Source organism: Acanthopagrus latus, chromosome 12 (assembly GCF_904848185.1).
Source record: "Acanthopagrus latus isolate v.2019 chromosome 12, fAcaLat1.1, whole genome shotgun sequence".
NCBI classification, from domain to species: Eukaryota; Metazoa; Chordata; class Actinopteri; order Spariformes; family Sparidae; genus Acanthopagrus; species Acanthopagrus latus.
Window position 1 is genome coordinate 12,381,835 of NC_051050.1, and position 20,332 is coordinate 12,402,166.

Below are 20,332 nucleotides of genomic sequence, written 5' to 3' on the forward strand. Positions count from 1 at the left end.
TACACAAGGGACTCATCGCATGTAGCAGTTTATTTGCACAGAAGTGGACCATAGATTAGACATCCAGTTCAATCCCACTGGGATTAGGATCTCATTTTAAAGAGAGATTTGAGTACACAAGTATATTTATGACTACATAATAGTCCAGTTTAGGGAATGAAATAAAATCATGTAGTATAATGTTGTAACATGGGTGTCTGGTTCCGAGCTACAGCAGCGCGCACACACAGATATGCATGAAGAAAAAGAACCACACACCTGTGTTACAGAAGGCAACACTGCGGGGAAGCAACAGTGTGTGCCGCCTGCCACACGGGCGTGCACACACTCACTCGGGCGCAAACACTCCAAACACAAGAAACAATCCAATCGACCCTGACCTGATTACTGAGAGGCTGAAATCATCGCGTGTAAGCCCTTCTTGTTCTCCTGCGCTGCGGAGACCTAGCTTCAGCATTTGAGTGCGGTCACTGAGGATGGAGGATGGTTTGCAATAATGCCAAATCCACACACACACACACACACACACAGTCATTCAGAAAAATGCACACACACAGACGCGGCGGATCCTATTTCAGATTTCAAAGCATCGTATTTCAGTGCAGGAGGGAGGGAGGGCACACGGGTGAAATCTAGGTTGTAAAACATGAAAATAAATTCTGCCAGAATATTTTCACGGGTATTTAAAATGCGCCCCCCAGCTGCGTGTGTGTCGGAGATAATGATAAGGAGCACGCGCCGGGCTTCTTTTGGCGATGCTGGGACCCGGATTGGATGAATCCACCACCGAACTCCGAGGGGAAAACTCAAGAAATGTTTGATTTATCCACAGTACGATGCACTCCGCAACTCATCTGTGTAGGTGTGGAAAGAGAATAGAAGATAATCCCACACTGGGACCCCGCCGCGAAGCGAAGACACCGTTAACGACCCGTGATTGCGGAAAGATTGAGTTCAGCTAGACGATCGCAGGCGAGGCAAACAGAGGACACACACACCAACGCGAGCTCGTACACAAACAAGCACACAACGCAAAGAAATCCACCCAGGAATAAACAGCGGGAGGAAATCATCTCGGCTCTGCCAATATGAAGAGAAATGAGACTGGAGACCAAAATAAACAGTAAACAGCCTTGTCGCTAAGGCCGCCCTGTCGCTCCTCCTAATATTTCCCTTCAATCTCCTTCTCTCTCCGGCCCAGTGTTGTTCTCCTACTTTTCTCTCAGTCACACTCTTTTCCCTCTCGCCGACAGTTCCTCTCATCATCCCCCACAGTCGCGAAGTTTCGGTAAGTTGTTCGACTTTTGCTGAACGAGACAGAACAAGAGGGGAAAAGCAGAGGCAGTAAAAGTGAGGATGGGAAACGGCGGTGATCTGTGTGTTTGTGTGTGTGTGTGTGTGTGTGTGTGTGTGTGTGTGTGATACGGGGAGGCTACAAGAGCCAAACAATCGATCTTATCGTCTCCAGGTCACTGCGAGACAAAATTATTAACTTCCTCCTCTCTCTTTCCCCCTTCTCCTCTCCAATCCTCGGGGGAAGATGGAGGAATATCGCCACCGAGGCTGACTCTCTCAGATTAGATTTGAGGTGTGTGTGTGTGTGTATTAGTGTGTGTGTGTGTGTTTGTATGTGAAGAGGCCAATAAAAGAGCAGAGGGGTCAAGTGTGCAGTTATTGCTTTTCCTTGTCTCCGTGGAAACCCAGGAGAGGCCTGCCACTGAACTGATGCTCAACAATGAACTTGGTGTGCGTATATATACGTGTGTGTGTGTGTGTGTGTGTGTGTGTGCATGCGTGTGTGTGTGTGTGAATATATGAAGGGGTTATGGGGCAAATTGAAATGTCAGCGGGGCTCTATTTATGATACGGTTCATGGAATAGGCTGACATCAGAGGGGCCGTACTGAAAGAGGCAGGAAAAATGGACAGACAACGAAAAAGCGATTGGACGGAACGAGACGCGAAAAAACACCACCTGTTTTGTGTTCTAATGGATGAGGGGGGAGATGGAAAACATGCACACACACACACACACTGGACGGCATCAACGTATATCAATGCCATGTTTATATATCTCAGACAGAGACATCCCTCTTTGGGGCCATTTGTACATCTCTTGCGCCTGTTGCGCTGGGAAATGTATTCCCCTCTTCGCTTTGACTCAACTGCAGAGCGCGTGTGCTGTGACGGCAGGCACACACACACACACACACACGCTCTCCCTTTTTAAAGAGAGAAAAGAGGCGCGAGGACACGAGAGATGAAGTGGAGCGATGATGCAGCGAGACGAGAGCCCAGAAAAGGTGAGAATGAAGAAATTCTGTTAGGCAGAATTGTGTTGATCGTTGATAAAAGAGGGGATACGCGCAACGGGGGACATTTACAAATGCGATCAATAGGCGTTCACCTCCCTTATAAGGCCCAATAAGCTAAGTCCTTGGTCACCAGAGCAACATATTACTATGTTTGTTTGCCCATTGGCCCTTCTTTAATCAGCTACAATGGCAATAACTCCATTTCCTTTGTACTGCTACTACTGCCACTGATGCTGGAAGTTATCTGATATTAAAAACCTCTTCCTGCTCATACGTTGATTTGTCAAATGATCGTACATCACAGTTAGCACTACTGCCACAATTAGCACCACTACAAATACTGCAAATCAGTAATTCCTCTCACAATGACACAACAGTCATTTGCCTACTTACTTGCTGCTCTGACTCATAATAATGACTAACACTGTTAGCTGATAGTTACAGTACGACTTCAACAGCTGCTGCTGCTAAATAAATGAATATCATGCTGTGGACATTACTTATTTAAGGTATTGAATTCTACTGGTTTAAAACCAGTATTACTGTGTTTACTACTCTTAATACATCTGCTAGTACAACTATATCTGCTATTAGTACTTTCACTTTAACAAGCACCTTTGCTACTACTACTATTTGCTATATACATCGGTCAAGGTAGCAGCAAAGAACTGAAAAGCGGAAAATACAAAATGCAATGTACAATGTCGTACAGCACACAAGCACGCGATGATATTTCCTTTGAGAGCTACGTGATATACCGAGAGTACGAACGGGAGAGAGGACTCATCAGCACAGCAGCCGGATCGAATTTATGAACCAAGACGCAGGCAGACGGACGGGAGCAGACAGGCAGCAGAAACAGTCAAGAGACGGACAGAAAAACACAAGCAGCATACATAAAGACAAAACATCAGACATTCAGGAAGGCGCGGAGGCGGGCAGACAGACAGACAGACAGACAGACAGACAGACAGGCAACAGTAAGTCATTAACGTAGACAGAGAGGCAGACACAATGGCAGGGAGACAGGTAGCCCATTAGCAGATGAGAGAGTTTGGGCAATTTAGCAGCTGATGCAGGACTTTGCTTCCCCGGGGAGACGGAGAGAGGGAAAGTGATTGGTGTGCGTGTGTGTGTGCGTTTGCGTGCACACGCAGGACGTGCATTCATCCGTGCAGGCGTGCGCATATGTGTGTGTGTGTGTGTGTGTGTGTGTGTGCTCTACATGGGTGGCACAATTAATGGATGGGGCTCTATTTTTGGGTGGGAGTTGGAGAGAAAGTAACGCCGGGTCACCGAAGATAAAGCATCGTTCATATGAAGCCAGGCTCAGACACATTCGCTGTAACCCTGCCGTAACGTGCAGTTTGTCTGTGAGGGCGGTGAGTCAGGGAATGTGCAACAGAGGTGAGGGGACGTGCATGTGTGAATATGAGTTTATAGATGACAGCACAGCGCGATCCGTCGCCTAATTTACACCAACAAGCACTCGAGCCTCTTTTTCCTCACAGCGGGCCAATTAGACGGTTTTTCCGACTGATGACATCACCGAACACCCTCACCCGGGTGAAAATTGACACCGCTATCACTCAACATCAGCGGGAGGGGGGAAAAAAACCTGACCACCTAAAAAGGAAAATAAATGAAAGGGATGATAATGGGGGGGAAATTCGAAATGTATGCACATATTTATACATATATTAGGCACGCGCAACCCTTTTCTAGCACGTCCTGTGAGTGTGCGTGTGTGTGTTTGTGGCTTTTGGTCTTGTTCTGTTGTCTTTCTGAAGCTGAATTGATTATTTTTTGTGTTTATAACTTTGTCCGGTTTGCATATTCGCTGTGTTGCTTCTTTTCCGTGGAAGTGCGACTGTTTGCAGTTCTAAAGTACAATAAAAAGGTGCACCGTGTAGTTTTGGGGAAGAAATTTTGATCGCAAGAAAAAGATGTTCATTGGCTGATATTTCTTTTTATCAAGCCTAAACAAACTCTCTCTCTGAGTAAACCGAATAAACAAACTGATCTTAAAGGACAACACTGTTTCATATTGCTTTACTTTGTTTATACTTGGTGGACCCTGCCACCTTTCTAGCTGCAAACAGTGCTCTGGGGACCTTATTGTCCTCTGAGAACAGCTTGTTTATTCAGCTATAGAAAAGATAAACATTTCTGAATTCTGAATCTGGCACATATCAGCATGTCGTTGTTTGTGGTCGGGCTAGTTTGTTTGCTAACTCATCCACAAGGAGCACAAAGTACCTTCAGCCGCGTGAAGGGATGCAAACTAAAAAACAAACAGCAGCGGGAGCGAGCAATGCGTGAATGAGAAATGAAATGGAAGATAATTGCGGGCGAGTGTAAAAACCCGCAGGGAGGAAAATTAAGGCTCTGGCGTTTTACCAGCGTGGATGCAAAACACATCCCGACAACAACAACAACAACAAAGAGAGAAAAAAAGCACCGACATAGAAGGAGGAATGCATCCTTAACAGGCTGCAGCACTTTAGATCCGAGCTGGTGTCAGAATGCATCCTCTTTCTTTTTCAGCTTCTGGGCTAGCCTCTAACCCCGTTGTCATGGTAACGCCCCAAGTGGTGGTGGCGATGGCGGTGGCAGTGGGGGGAGGAATGGGGCTGGTTTTGGGGACACACACACACACACACACACACACACACACACACTGAGGTCAGGGGTCCAGTTCTCGAAGAACCTTTCTATCCTTTGATTGGCTCTCTCTTTCTCCTCCTCTCAGCTCTACGTCTCCTCGCTTCTGGGGAGTTACAGGCCAGGATCACTGCACAAAGACCCCCATATCCTCCTATCTCCTGTAACGCACACCCCCCGCACACACACATACACACACACAGGCATATTATAGGGGTTTATGTGTACATACGTGGCCAATATCACCCCTCTCCAGACTGTCATAATCCCTCTGTGCCCTCCAGCCTGATTTTCTACTGTTATATTCACACTGGTTCACACGGGTATAACAGTCTTTGCCACACATGTAAAATGATATGAGCATTAGAGGGTGTGCTGGTAATATTAGATGTTTAATATTTACTCTTTTTCTTCTTTCTAACAAAGGTGAAACTTGCATTGAATGAAAGATAATGAAACTTAATTTGCGGTGATGCAATAAAGAATGCCAAACGGTGAGTTTGACAACTTTTAATTCTTGTTTCTGAGGATAGTCAGAATACGGTATATACTGGTGAGCAGTGCAATGGATTGTTTGGAACACAAGCCGGACTTGTCAAATCTTTCCTTTGTAAATGACAGTAGGGTTAGTTAGAATATATATATCAAAGAATATTCAACACTCCAAAGCAAAATGTGAATGAAATGAGGAACTGCTGTCGAGAAAGAGGAAAATGCGGAAATATAATTCTGCTCAGGCCCAAAAAGAATGCACCTACAAGTTTTTGAACCAACTTGGGTTCAGCTCAACCTGAGCCCGAGCCCAAAACACATCTGGATGACTTATAGCTTTCTAACTTTTGAGTCAGTGGAAACACCACTGCCCATTTCCCCTGCTTTCTCTGGTCACTTAGCACCAATTTCAAAAGCACTTGCATCTCTCTTCTTCAGTAACAGCCCAGTTTAATGCAAGGGCCAACTTTTTAATGATCCCTTTAATAAAACTGAATTTATCTCTCACGTAATTAAACAAAATGTCCCTCGGATTCTTTAATGTATGAGTTGGCCTGCAAAGGGCTACATCATCAAATCCTCAGCCCGTCTAGTATAGTAGGTAACAGTGGAGTAACAAAGCAGTTTCCTAGCGCTAACATGGTCATTCCTCATCACGTGACCCTCGTCTCGCAGGTGGTGCGTTGAGAGTCTCCAGCGATCAGCCCCTATTGATGCGGTGGATAAATCGGCTGACTCAGATGGTATTCATGAGATGCTGTTTCCTGACACCTGCGCTAACTTTGACTCACCATGCTCTTATAAGGTGAAAAACGGTGGTGGTAGTAGTTAGGCCGTCTGCCTGCGGAGCGGACTTTATAACGCAACGCGCTGCTGTAGCATGACCTCATGTGAAAGCAATTCAACAACATAATAAAACGAAGCCTCACTTATTCGTGTACATGGGAATGGAGAGAAATTGGACCCAGAAGTGCCCATAACCTGTTGGGCCCCAAACCAGAACGAGACTCTGCACTTTATTTTAGGCTGTAAGTAAAAAAAAAAAAAAACAAACACACACAGCCTGCGATAAAAAGCTATTTATACTTTGCGGTGTTTTCACACTATTTTTTTTTTGTCGTGCACAGTTCGCTTGACACAAACGGGATTCACCAGGCAAAAGAAACACAGACGCAAGAAAATAACAGTGCTGGTGTCTCATAAGATCAGGCGGCATCAGAGAACCCGGCTCTCCAGACCGGGGATGGAGAGGCACAGAGAGAATATGAGACTGATTACAGTGACCTTCTACTGTCGTTAGCAGTGAGCGTCTCCCACGAACACACGTACACACACACACACACAGAGGACGCTCGCCCCTCGAGGCAGCTGGATGCCGATATATATACTGCTATAGAGCTACACACACACACACACACACACTGTACAGTATATATAGAGCAGTGGTGCGAGCTGTCAGCCGGTGTGGTGTCAGAGAAGAGACCCCCTGGATTGAGTGACAGCTGGTGGACAGGATATGACATACAGCTACACTCCCAGTGAGATGGCAGGAGGCACAGTGCCGCTCTCCGCTCTGCCTTTGCGAAAGTGCACTCTCCTTCTGCTGTACATTTTTTCTCTCCTCCCTACCTCCATCCCCGTGACTACCCCGCGTCCCTTCTCTCAACCCCATTCTGTCTATTCACTCAATTTCATAAACCTTAATTGATATAAAGCAGGGCTGGCCAATACGGCCTCAAACTAATATTGCAATATTCTTAGGCCGCATCGCAAAACACAAATATATATCGTCCTCCGTGGAGACACATTATCCTTTACATCATTATCATCTATTGATGTTCAATTATGGCATCTCTTTTTAAAAAAAAAAAACATTCTGAGTGTAATTTTTGAAAAAAAAGAAGTGCAAGGAGTTTCGTATTTTCTCCTGTCCTGAGAAAGTACCTGTGGTCCTCCTCTGGGGCTGAAGGAAAAAACCTCCACCAATCAGACAAAAGGGCAGGAGACTCAGCCTGAGAGACACTACCCAGGGGAAAAAGAAAGTCCTTAATTCACTCTCCTCTGCACATAAAGCCTAATTGCTGTGACAATTGAACGTGACCCTGATTAACATATCAACGTTTTTATCAACCCCCTCTCTCCTGACGTCTGAATCGCCGTGGCAGGAAGCATAAATGGGATTTTGAAAAAAGTGAGGGGTGGACGTGTCGCTCCCCTCCCCAGTGGAGACGTCGCCCCTCGTTTCGAATGCAAAAACAAAAACGAACGCACCCAAAAATGTCTGCTGGAATCATCCTTCGCACTGTGGCACAGTGTGAGCCACGGCTTCGGGTACATCTCAGCACATTAGGTCAAACCGAGCTGAACCCGTGAGGAAGCTCTGCCGAGTCGGTCTGGGTAGCAACCTTTAAAGTTCCGACGCTGAAGCCTCGTCTGTCGAACACAACTGATGCGCTGTGACCTCCTCGTGCGTCCCCGGGCGTCATCAATAATGCTTGGAATCTCGTCGAAAACGATACGAATGAAGGCTGCAACTAATAAAACAAAAGTTGCAACAAGACTAATTCTTCTTTAATACATTAATGCATGTATCCGCCATCGTCTCTGTGGGCCGAACCCATCTTCCTCCCTGTCCTTCTCTGACGCCGCCATTCATATTTTAATGTCTCTTCTTCTGTGAATCACTTCTTCTTTTTTTCGTTTCTGGCTCAAAGACCCACTGAAGCACTTCATCGCTTTATTCCTCTCTCTCTCTCTCTCTGTAATCAACGTGGTGAGCTGCTTTATGAGAGGTACTGAGCGAAACACAAGAGTGGATGTGTGTGTGCTGACAGACACTGTACAGTACACACTGACAATCAGCTACTGAAGGCCTGAATGTCCTCTCCGGGTGTTTCTTTACCGCCTGAGTATGGTTTTGTGCGTTATTCTTAAGATTCTTGTGAATACAGCCACACCACTCCTCACTCCTGCGACCTGAATTGTATATATTTTCCGGCTCATTTATCGCCATCTTTTAACAAACCGTTGTCTAACGGAGTATTTGCACACGACAGCGCTGTTGGTGACGATGAAAGGGGAAGGAAGAAAAAAAAAAAGTAACCTAGACATCACAGGGATGCAAAAGGAAACTTTCTTTTTTTTTTTTTATCCCCGCAAAACGTGAACAGACTGGGAAACACTCACACATGCGCACACATACACATGACACGCTGCGTGAACACATACACACAAAACACACACACAGAGAGGAGCGGAGAAGATTTTAATGATGTTTGGCTGTTAAGTACGATCCCGACTGCACGCTCCCCCCTCGCCTCCTGACCCGTGGCTTCTCTCTGCTAAACAGGCCTGGAGGCTACACACTTACACACACACACAAACACACGCACACACACACACACACACACACACACACACACACTCTTAGGGGAATAATATCCATTTCCCCTAAGCATCTGCACAGACATAAATCCTCTCTTTCATCACAACACAACAAACAGAAACACAAAAATAGCATGTCTACAAACACTGTATAGGGATACAAACATATGCACACACACACACACACACACACACACACACACACACACACACAAAATCACAGTCAGACTGTTCATGCAGGTAAAAATAGAGCTCACAGGGTTTCAATTTGCCGATAACGTGTTCAGTTATTGATGTCACCCAGAGTGCGATACAGATCCTGATTAGAGATTACACAGATTCAATTAGACGTTTCTCTGGATGAAATTAGATAGCTTGCATGAACCTAATTCAATTTCAATTAGTTTAATGCGCCTGCTAATGACGCAGCAATGCAGCCACACACATCGCGTCGCTGTTACTGGATACACATATGAATTTAAAACCCGTGACTCACCCGGCGATGAGAGCACTGGAAAGTGTAGCGCTGAAGAGGCTGATCCGAGCTGGGTTCTCTTCAAGGCCCTGAGAACAGGTTTTTTTTTTCAAGATGCTTCTAAATGGTGGGCTTTGTTTCTTAAATTTAACGGTTTTTGGTTGTTTCTGATGAAATATATAGGATTTAATTCTTTTTTTCTGTACTCTTTAACTTTTTGAAATGGGTGGGTCTCAGTTGTAAAAAGGTGATGTCAGCAACAGTATAAAGGAATCTGATGAGAGCTGGTGTTCAATTCCTAATAATTAGGAGAGCTGAGAGGATTAGCTGAATAATAAATAACTAAATCCGAAGCAAATTAACAGATAACTATTTCGATAGTCAGTCACTAAGTCAGTTTTTAAGCAAAAGTGTCAAACTTCCTGGTTTTCTTCATCATTCATGACGGTAAATGAAGAGTCTTTGGGTTTTGGACTGTCGTTTGGACAAAAGAAGCAATTCGAAGATGTCACTTTAGGCTCTGGGAGTATTTTCCTAGTTTTCATGGGCTTTAGAACACAGTTTGTGTTTATTTCAAGCTTTCACCTCTTATAAAGAAAGAAAGGAAACCATAATTTCAAAAGAATCCTAAAGACTGCATTGATTCTGCTTGACTGATGTGAAAGTATTGGTGTATTTATAAAAAAAACAGCAAAAATAGCAGTTTCTAATAAATGTTACCAGAGTGGGACCTGGTTCTGATTCTGCTTCATTTTCCACTTAAATGTTCAGGAGTATAGATGCACAGCTGTGTCGCTATCCTCGGAAAACCAAATATCTCAGAAAAGTCGACCTTTCATAAGCTGAGATAAACAGAACAGAGCTGCGTGCAGCTATCTCATCGTCTAATCCAAAAATTGCCATATGCGGATATAAAACAGCAGCGTTTCAGGCTCTCTTCTGTTGATTTCACCCACAAACATTCAAATACGGAGCTTTCAGAAACAAAAGAAAAAAAAACACAGAAACAAAACAAACGTTGCCTCTTTTTTTTAAGTGCTTACAATCTGCACAAACTACCGCGTGAAAGATGTGTGAGAGAGAGAGAGTCGAGGAGAGTGTGGTGATCCGGTGCTCGACTGCGGATGTCTGCTGTCCGTCTGTTTACAACATGGGAACTCTCTGCTGCAGTAATGAAGGGACGGACAGATGTCCAACGCAAGATGCCACACATAAAAAACCACACGGAAAACAAGACACACACACACACACACACACACTAGCACACACCTTCACTAACCCACTCCCTTACTGTCAACTCAGCAATGCCACACCTATAGATGCTGTTGCCATGGTAACGCCATACCCTGCATGCCCCAGCTGGTGTTTCCCTCAGGAGAAAATGTATGTGTGTGTGTGTGTGTGATGGAGAGAGGTTAATGTGCCCCATGTGTGCTTTGCTCTGTCATGTGCAGTGGGGTGTACTGAAGAGGAAAACATGGCTGGTTTGGAGCCGTTATCACGGCGTCCCATTGTGTGTGTGATTGTGTGTGCGTGTGTGTGAACCTTTTTTTCTGTGCTCTCATGGACAAAACACTGAATCACCGACGCGCCGTCAAAATCTGAACTCGGTCCAGATTAATTACGACTTGATAGTACAGCCACGGCGGTAACTAGAGGAACAAAGTGGTGGTAGCACCTCAGTGTAAACACGCACTCTGCAGCCCACTCACTCGCTCTCTCTCGGCCGTTTCACTACGTTCCCACGGTGACTCATGCTTCAGGCTCACACCCGCCACGGCGTGCGGTGACCTGGGTGTCCGCCAACACGGCTGACAGGATTCGAAGCAAGTACAATATTGAGCGGTAACGTTTCTCAGCGCTCGGTCATGTCCGCCGCATCCCATCATTCATCGCAGGAGCATGGAGAAAGAATTAAGACGTAGCATTAGCCTGATTTAGACGAATGGGTAATCTATGATGTCTATGACATAACAGCCTGAGTGGCTAATTTACTATCACTGTGGCATTACGTACTGAGCTTTTCATGTTAATAGAAGTGAAATTGGCAGGAGTTAATCGACAATATCTAGTGTAAGCAGAGTGTCAAAGAAAGTGTATTGCCGGTTGTGTCACTACACTGTGACGTCATAGGTGGGTGTGGTTACTGGCGCAACGGGGCACGCGTTAAAAACCACAACAAACTTCAGTCTCTCTTGATGATTGTAAGCTGTTACCAGGCTCAGTAATGAACTCCACATGTGGTTTTCTTTCATCGGATGACGTTTTGGCCCTTGAAGGTCTTTTGTCACACTCTCTAGTCCGCTGTCAATGCTCAGCACTTCATTAAAAGCCCTCGGTTTGTGATACTAGTCCACAATGTACACCAAAATATACCACGTGCATCCTTGAGGCCAAAGGAAGAAAGAATCTGAAGCAGAAGCTGTTAAAGCCGCTACAAGGAGCTTTCATTTATTGCTGATTCTGTTGGCTTGGGTCGTGTCTTGGGATCTTGATTTGTTCAGTGTACGCATTCGTTTTTGAAGCTGTTTTTAAACACCATGATGTAATGCATCTATTTGTGGCTATGTAAGATAAATGAGTGTAATATGGTTAGTGCCGTACCGCCAGACTACAGAGCAACCTCTCTCCTCAGGCTGGTCTTATTGTTCATCTCTTATATTAAGATGAATAGCTACATCATTTACACACAAATACAGTATATCTTGTTTGCTTGGGGGCATCAGAATGAAACTGCAGTGCGTTTAACATCTACCGTCACTTAGTTAAAGGCTGCTGTATTTATGCCTCTTTTTGGTGCACTGCTACATTTCTCGACAGCCAACTGTCAATCAAATACTGTGAAATGCAGGACTGCATATTGCATCGCCCATGCTCACGACTGCCCTCGTGCACAGGCACCAAACTGGGACCTGCTCCTAATAACATGGCCCTGCAGCACGACGAGTGGACATATTTTCTTCAGGAGCTTTCGGCCGACAGTTCTTTTTTACTGATCACGCAAGAACACATTCCACCAGACAATAAATGAACCTTAGAGGGTAACTCAAAACCTGGTTGTGTTTCCACAGTGTGTTTTCTGGCCCGTCAGGAGTGCTGTCAGTGTGTTTCTGTTTAGGTGCTGCTAGCAGCGCGAGAGATTTGGCAGCTTGCTCGTCATGCGATTGTCCCCAGCAGCGTCTTATATTCTGCATCACACAGCAATGTTTTTTTTTTAAATGATTCCGCATCAAGATAATAAGTGACCCCTGAGTGACAGCTGAACCGACCCCGACATCTTCCCCCGGCTGGCGAAAGCTCGGAGTAATCAAAGAGGAAGGAGGCTCTGCTGTCCAGTCATTCCACCGGCCTTCCTCTCGTAAGTCACTTCTTCTCCCTCACTGCAGGGCAATTTATAGACATCTCGAATGTACACACACACAGACACACACACACACACATCTGACTCATCATATGGCTTTCCTTTACCTCCTGCTTCATTTTCCACCACTTTTTTTATCAGATTTCTCCACCTAACATGCTCATTTCCTCTGTGCTCGTTAGCTTTCTGTGTTCTCTGCTTGAATATTTACTCCTCTTATCTTCGTCCCTCTTCGTTCGTCTCTTAGAAGACCCGGGCCGGAAGAGCCGGGAGAGTAATAAGCGGAGCGCGGCTGATCCGTCCGTCTCATCACTCACCCTTTTCTCTCTTAATATGTACTTTATTATCCATTACGTTTTCTCCTCCTCCACTCCCTTTATTCCTCCCCTCGCAACTCTCCTCCATCCCTCCTCTTCCGAGTCAATCATCTTCTATCTCTCCGCTGCCAGTTCATCTCTCCCTCCCTGCTCTAACCTGCCAGCTCTCAACCACATATCATATCATTCCCCTCTCTGTGCACTTTCCCTCAGCGATCCACTCAGCCGGCCTGTCAGCACGGGTGTGTAGCTGATTGCGTGCCCGTGTGCGAGTGTGTGTGTTCGCGTAATACAACAGCAGGAGCATCAGCTTGTTCCATCAGCTCAACGGTGAGCGCGCAAGAGAGGGAGAGGGAGAGCAGTGATGCATTAGGAGGCAGAGGGGCTGAGATTAAAAAAAAGCCGTATACCAAAATTAAGAACCGCGGGCATCATAATCAGCCGTTCCAGAAGCGAACATGAATAATTTTTTTATCAGTAAAACGTGTTGTGTGATTCTTTATTTGAATTTCTAATTTGGTGATTTTGACAACCCAATCTGCTGAGGGTACACGTATGCATTACAACAAGCACATTTGGCTGGGAACAGTTAAGGGAAGCTACAATATAGGCTTATGTTAAGTTTATATGTTTTACTTAGCAGGGAATGTTTGACTTTGCTCTATTTATAGGACATTATCTAAATCTTTCATCGCTTTAGTTTGATCTTAAAGGCACAGCTCTTCCCCAAATCAAAAGTACTTATCTTCTCTCTTCCCTGTGGTGCTATTTATCCATCCAGACTGTTTCAGTGTGAATTGCTGAGTTTTGGAGAGATATCAGCTGTGAAGCTGTCAGCCTTCTTTCAAATAAAACTAGATGGAACTTTTCCCATTGTCTTCCAGAGCAGGCCAACATCTCTGAGACTGATTTTTCACAACAAAATAATCTAGCTGGATAAATACATGTATGGTATGATTGTGGGTGAACTATCCCTTTAAAGCCACGAAATCGACTGATCTTGTCTGTTTTTTTAGCCCCATTTCGCTCGCAGTAACGTGTTTCCTCTTTTTGTCTTTAATTGAAAGCAGAGCTGTTAGTGGCTATGACAACCAGGACCAGCTGGGACAGCTGAAAGACGCTCTGGGCAGTTTATTCACTGCGCCGGAAATACAAGTCCAACCTTTCATTTTGGCAGCTCGGAGACGAGCTTGTGATTGGCGGGGGGCAGAGGGCCGGGAGAATCATGAATGTCAGCTAACTGGAAAAAAGGGTTATTTATAAAAACAGACCTCATCGTGACAAATACATGTAATTATAGCGGGTTAAATCAGCATCCACTCACAATGACAAACACCTCTGGCCAGCACGGTCACAATACAACCGCTCGCTCACACTCACACACTCACACACACACAGACACAGAAACACAATTACCCCCTAAGGGCTGTGCCACTCGCTGTCATTCTCTCCTCCATCCTCTGGGCTCAACCATTAATGGCTAATTTGCAGGCTTTTTGGGGTAAAAGGTCATCCCACTGATGGATGGAAGGTCTCAGGACACATCAATACTAACCTCCCTCCGTTAACACACACTCTAAAAAAGGCACACACACACACAAACACACAAACGCAGGCTGAATTTAAAAATATATTGCTACGAATCAGTCGTACGCACAGATGTGTGCACACACGCGCATCCAATCCTTACTTGCCATTAAACTGCATGCCAGTAAACATTACCATCCATACTGGTGCCATCTATCCTCGCGGTGACAGGTGCGAAGGGAAAACCACGGGCCCACAATGCAATTCTCTGATGCAGTTAAACAGGAAGGGGACAAAAAGGGAGGAAGCAGCAGTTGAAGGACAGGGATTGGAAAATGAGAGATGGGGGTTGGTGAGGAGGAGGGAGAAGAAGAAGAAGAGGGCGTCTGTTGATGGAAAAAATGAAAATAGAAATCTGGATCTCCCAATGAGCAATTTATGTGTCCTCTTCTTGTAACTGGCGCAAGTGACAGGACAATACAGAGGGTCCTTGTATTGGTAATAAAGAAATAACAGTCCAGTTTGGCTTCTTGGCTACTTTAAATCAAAAAGGTGAATTTAACAACACATATTCTCTCAGTACTTCCTAAAACATATTGATAATGTGCTTTTAATAATTCTGCTATTACTAATTGACTTTAATAAAGGGCTGTGTGGTCTAGGCTGCAGCTGTTGCCATGGATACACACGCATATGGTGACACAGCATCTAATTAATTAATCAATGACTGACAGCAGAGGATTAATCAGCTTTGCTGGCTTGAAACACAGCCAAAAATGGTAGAATATAAACAAACCCTGACACTCTCAGACAAACGCTCCCACATCTTTTGATGTTTTTTGTTTTTTGTTGTTTTTTTTTTCATCATTATACATACATTTAAGGATTAGAACTGCCCTGGATATGGAACTCTCTGCATCTAATGCAGGTGGGAAAACTACTTCTGTTAGCTGCAGGGCTCCAGGGTGCGACCATTTGGTCACACATGCACCCAAAAAAGTGTGACTAAACATTATCATTGGTCACACCGGTGCATCTGATATTCAGCAGGCCAGAGTGGAAAAGATTTTTGTTTTTGAAATGTATTGTTGCATGAGCCCACTTATTATTTTTGTCATTAATTCAGGCGCACCAGTGCAACCACTTAGTCTGGAGCCCTGAACTATATCCAAAATGGGCTCTGTCTGTCTTGTCAGTATAAAGCTAGAGTCAGCTGAAGGTTAGCTTTGCAAAGCACGATTACTGGAAACAGGGTTGAAAAGCTTGGTGACGTGAACATTTCTACAAATTGGACAAAAAGGACATTTTACTGCCTCTAAAAATGGCAGTCATAACATGTTCAGTCCACCTTATCTCAGTACTCAAGTTTTGACTGGACCCAAACAATAACACAATCACACTCGCTGCATGAACTGATAAAAATACTGCCATGACTGGGAGAATCATGATGCAAACACTAATTTTAGATGGAAGGTCACAGCGGGGAAGTGTATCATAAACAAGTTTATCCGTAGCCTGGTCACGGTGACATCCTACTCCCTGCTGTGTCAGTACACACACACACACACACGCACACACACACATACACACACACACACACACACACACAATTCTGCCTAGTCACAGTACAAACAATGACCTATTGACTGGCCTTGGAAAGTGGACACACACGCAGGAAGAGACGATGACGATGTAGAGGTCAGACATTAAAATAGAGTCAAAAGGGAGAGAGGAAAAAAGAAAGAGGGAGAGACAAAAAGTTAAAGAGGGAGAAAGAAAAGGGGGGGAGAGAAGAAGGTGATGAGATGGAAATGAGGAGCGGTTTGATCCCCATAGGTAGGCCACGGATGCATGTCAGTCAGTTTTATCTCCCTATTACCAGCACAAGTATGCGCACACGCACACATACACACACACACACAACCTTCCTCGTCACCTCCGATCATGCAGACCGTCAGGAAAGAAGCACGCCCTAGAGCTGCGACGCCATTGGCCAGAAATGATGTCATCTCTTCCTGGAGGTAGAGCAGCGAGCTGAACAATTGGCTGGCAGAGGCAGACAGTGGGAGAGCACCGCTGAGGTATCACTTCCATTCATACACAGGCAGCGATGGAGCACGCTTGTGTGTGTTTGTGTATGTGTGTGTGTGTGTGTGTGTGTGTGTGACCGCTCCCCACTGAGGCATACAGGCGGACCTATTAGGGCCTTGTCCATCATTCAGAGACACAGACAGTACCTGCTGGGATGCTCCCTAATGGACGCTCTTTCTGTCGTACGCACACACACACACACAGACATTCGAATTTCGTTCAAATGCACACTATCAAATATGCAAGTAATCAAGCATGCACACGCGCGCACACATGCATACAGCTGATGGGGGTTGGGAGGGTTGAGATGGGTGTTGTCTCCCTGTTGTTACCGGGCTGTTGTCATGGTGATGCAGATGGGAGCTTTTTGCTGCTAGCTGGGACTTTGCAATAAACTACACACAAACACACACACGCACACACACACTCTCTTTTCACTGATGCGTGCACGTGCGCACCTTTCAAGAGCAGCACTGCCCTTGCAGCTTTCAAGCAACAAACAAAAACAGGGAGGCGTTGAGCGCGCGTGAGGGAGTGTGCGTGCGAAGGTGTGAGCGTAAACACTCCCAGGAGACACACTAGACACGTACCTCTAAGAGATGCTCATGGGAAATTAGCCTGTGATAGCCTGTTACAAAGTGCTGCGCGTTCACTCCCCTTCTTCTCTTTCTCTCTTTCCTCCTTACATGTTTTTACACTCCCCTCCCCCCTCCAACCATCCACACCTCCCATCTCTCTCCCCCCCCACCCACCCACCCATTTTTTTTGTAGAGTATGATGTCACTTGCAGGTTTGTAATTGCCACACTGGCTGTTGGGATCTCTTCCAAGTCTTCACGTGTGAACACAAGATGCAAACCAGTCCCGAGTCCTCTTTTAAAAAAAAAAAAAAAAACGCTGCAGTTGTGAGTTTATATGAAAAATCCAGCCAGGCGCACTGTAGATAGATACAAATCCAGATATCCACAGACTGAGAGCCACTTTGCCAACCATGATAATGCAATTTGAGATGTCCCGATACAGAAAATAATTGCCTTGCTGGAGGATGTTCTTTGCCTGTGCCTTGTCCATTACTCATACCGGAAACGTAATAACTGATATCTACTGTTCAATCGACTCTCCGTCACTCCAATCATTTTTGCTAAAACCCAGAGATTATGCGCATGCATAAGCTACGTGTGTTCCAGCACACGATCCGAGTGTCCACACTGCATGAATTCCGTCTTATTAGCAGAAGTGCAATCTAATTTGAATTGAACCACGGCCAACAAAGCTATCAAATTTCAGTCAATTAAATCCATTTAATCTCTAATCACTATCTGTATCTAGTACACATTAACAACCCAATCTGCCTCCTTAATAACTTAAAAAATGTTATCAGCACCTTCAGCAGAACGGCACTTTTATCTCCTCCATCGCTGCGAGGGAGCACTCGTGTTTAACTCGCAGCGCTGAAACAATCAGTCAACACAAGAGAGAGAAAATGATTTAAGCAATCAGCCGCAATCATCTCAACAAAAGCTGAACAAATGTTGATCCCTCATGCAAACACTGAGGGCTTGGACACAAATGTCGTGGAGAATGTAGAGGAATGCCCTGGATTCCTGGATCCGTTTTTTTAGCCAGACCCGAACCAAAAGGTAATTGAGGTTTATTTTGGGCTGACACCAATCCCACTTCCAGTTTTCATGGAAATCTGTTCAGTACTTTTTTTGTGTAATCCTGCTGACAAACCAGCCAACAGACAGAAATAAGTTCAAGTATATCCATTAATTAATTGCTCCCTGAGAAATAAACAAAAATGAATAATAAATAAATAAACAAATATGACCAACTGACCAACCAACCAACAGACAGGGGTGAAAGCTCCTTGGCAAAGGAAAGAAATAAAAAAAAATAAAGCTATAATTTTCAGATAAATTGATGGTGTAAAAAAGAAAAGATACACTTGTCGCACTATTGGTGGACTCACCATGCATGTGTACATGTGCAGGCATGTACACATGCATGACTGACTATCTGGGTGTGTGTGTGTGTGTGTGTGTTTGTATGAGAGACAGCACGAGTGCCAGCAAGTGTGTTCATTGCCATTCTCAGCTGCTCTCTCCAAATCACCCAGAGACGCTCTAACAGCCCCGGGTCTTTTCTTCAAGAAAAAAAATGATGCATTAAAAACTCCTCTGAGGTCTGCGGCCCTCTGTAAGTCAAACACACTCTGCCCAGTGGGATTTATTAGAAATTAGAACAGAGGGAAACGGTGCCATGGAAAGCTGCAGAACCTTAACCTAAAGAAAAGGCAGCGTGCCTGTTAAAATGGACTGTGTGCTTGAATATTCAGCCCACAGAAATGCATGAATGAAATGTACTTTAGTGTACAGCAGGATGAACTGTTTTGTGCACAGGAGTCCAAACACCTGAATATCATATAATCTCACTGTTGCTTGACTTGCAGCAGTTAGTAGATTGAGGATGGCATGAGTTTAAAATGCTAAAATGGGTTGCCAATCATAGTTGGGTGGCTGTTAATGATACATTACATACCTGATAAACTATATGTGTGGGAAACACTGATATTGATTCGAGTGAGTTGCCAAGTTCTGGAGATCTACTACTCCCACCTACCATATCACCATGCAGAAGGATGAGTCTAACTAATGGACAAGAGGCTCAAGCTTGTGACCGTGTCCTAATGCTTGACAGAAGATAGCTTCGTTCGCTATGAAGCTAGCCTCTCGTCCATGAGCGGATTCACACTTCATGAACCTGACTACAAGACGGTCAGTGGATTCATTCTGAGCAACCCGGTCATGATTCCTGGTAAGAGACATTGTTTTCCTCCTTCCATTTTATTCGACAGAAGGCAGACATCAACACAGTTATATTTCCTCATTCAAACCCAAAACAGTCAAGATCAAGAGTGCTTTTGATTTTGGGGGGGGAACTGAACCAAATCTTGCCCGTTTTAATGTCTGAGACGGTGCTAAAACTTCCAGATTGCATCCATTATGTATCATTCCAAACCAGAAGGCCCCACTTTATGTATCAAGCGATGGGCACTGGAAGCACAACTCCCCCGCGCTGGAACGGCTGTTTGTTTTCATTTGGGAGGACTGAGCCTCTAAAGCCGCAGCCGCCTGCGATCCAACAGCCCCGGCGTCCTCCGAGGTCAGGCAGGGTCAAAGATGAGGAGGGCAAACAATTGGCAACCTCCTGCTCCCAAATCCCATCACCATGCCACACGCCCTCTCAGCTGCGGCGTTCCCAGCATATGTGAGCGTGATGTGTGTGTGTGTGTGTGTGTGTGTGTGTGTGTGTGTGTGTGCATATGCGTGTGGGGATCCACAGGCATGTGTGATTTCTTCAGCAGGAGAGACTTCAGAGGACTGTTTCTCACACACACACACACACTGTTCAGCCCTCTGTGTCAGTTCTGAAGGTCTGCGTGTAAAACTAACAGACACTTGATTCCATTCATCTTCGAACGCAGCATCAGAGTTTGTGAATAAACGGAGCTGTTGGAGGAGCGAGACGCGCGAGAGAAAGATAAGAAAATAAGGAGCGGAGGGGAAGATTATTCTTACTCTCGATCAATGACGAGCAAAGTGGATGCAATACATAGACTGCACTAATGGGCGCTGCTATAAACCCACGCTCATTGCGAAACTACACCTCTGCGTTCGCAGTTATCGGACCCTCATCTACGGATAT

General features: G+C 45.1%; 1 protein-coding gene across 4 annotated transcripts in view; it reads right to left on the reverse strand.

The window, feature by feature from the left end:
- The window catches only part of sh2d3ca (SH2 domain containing 3Ca), a 59,555-nt gene that overhangs the window by 14,297 nt on the left and 24,926 nt on the right, over positions 1-20,332 (reverse strand). The gene's annotated exons all lie outside the window — the stretch shown is intronic.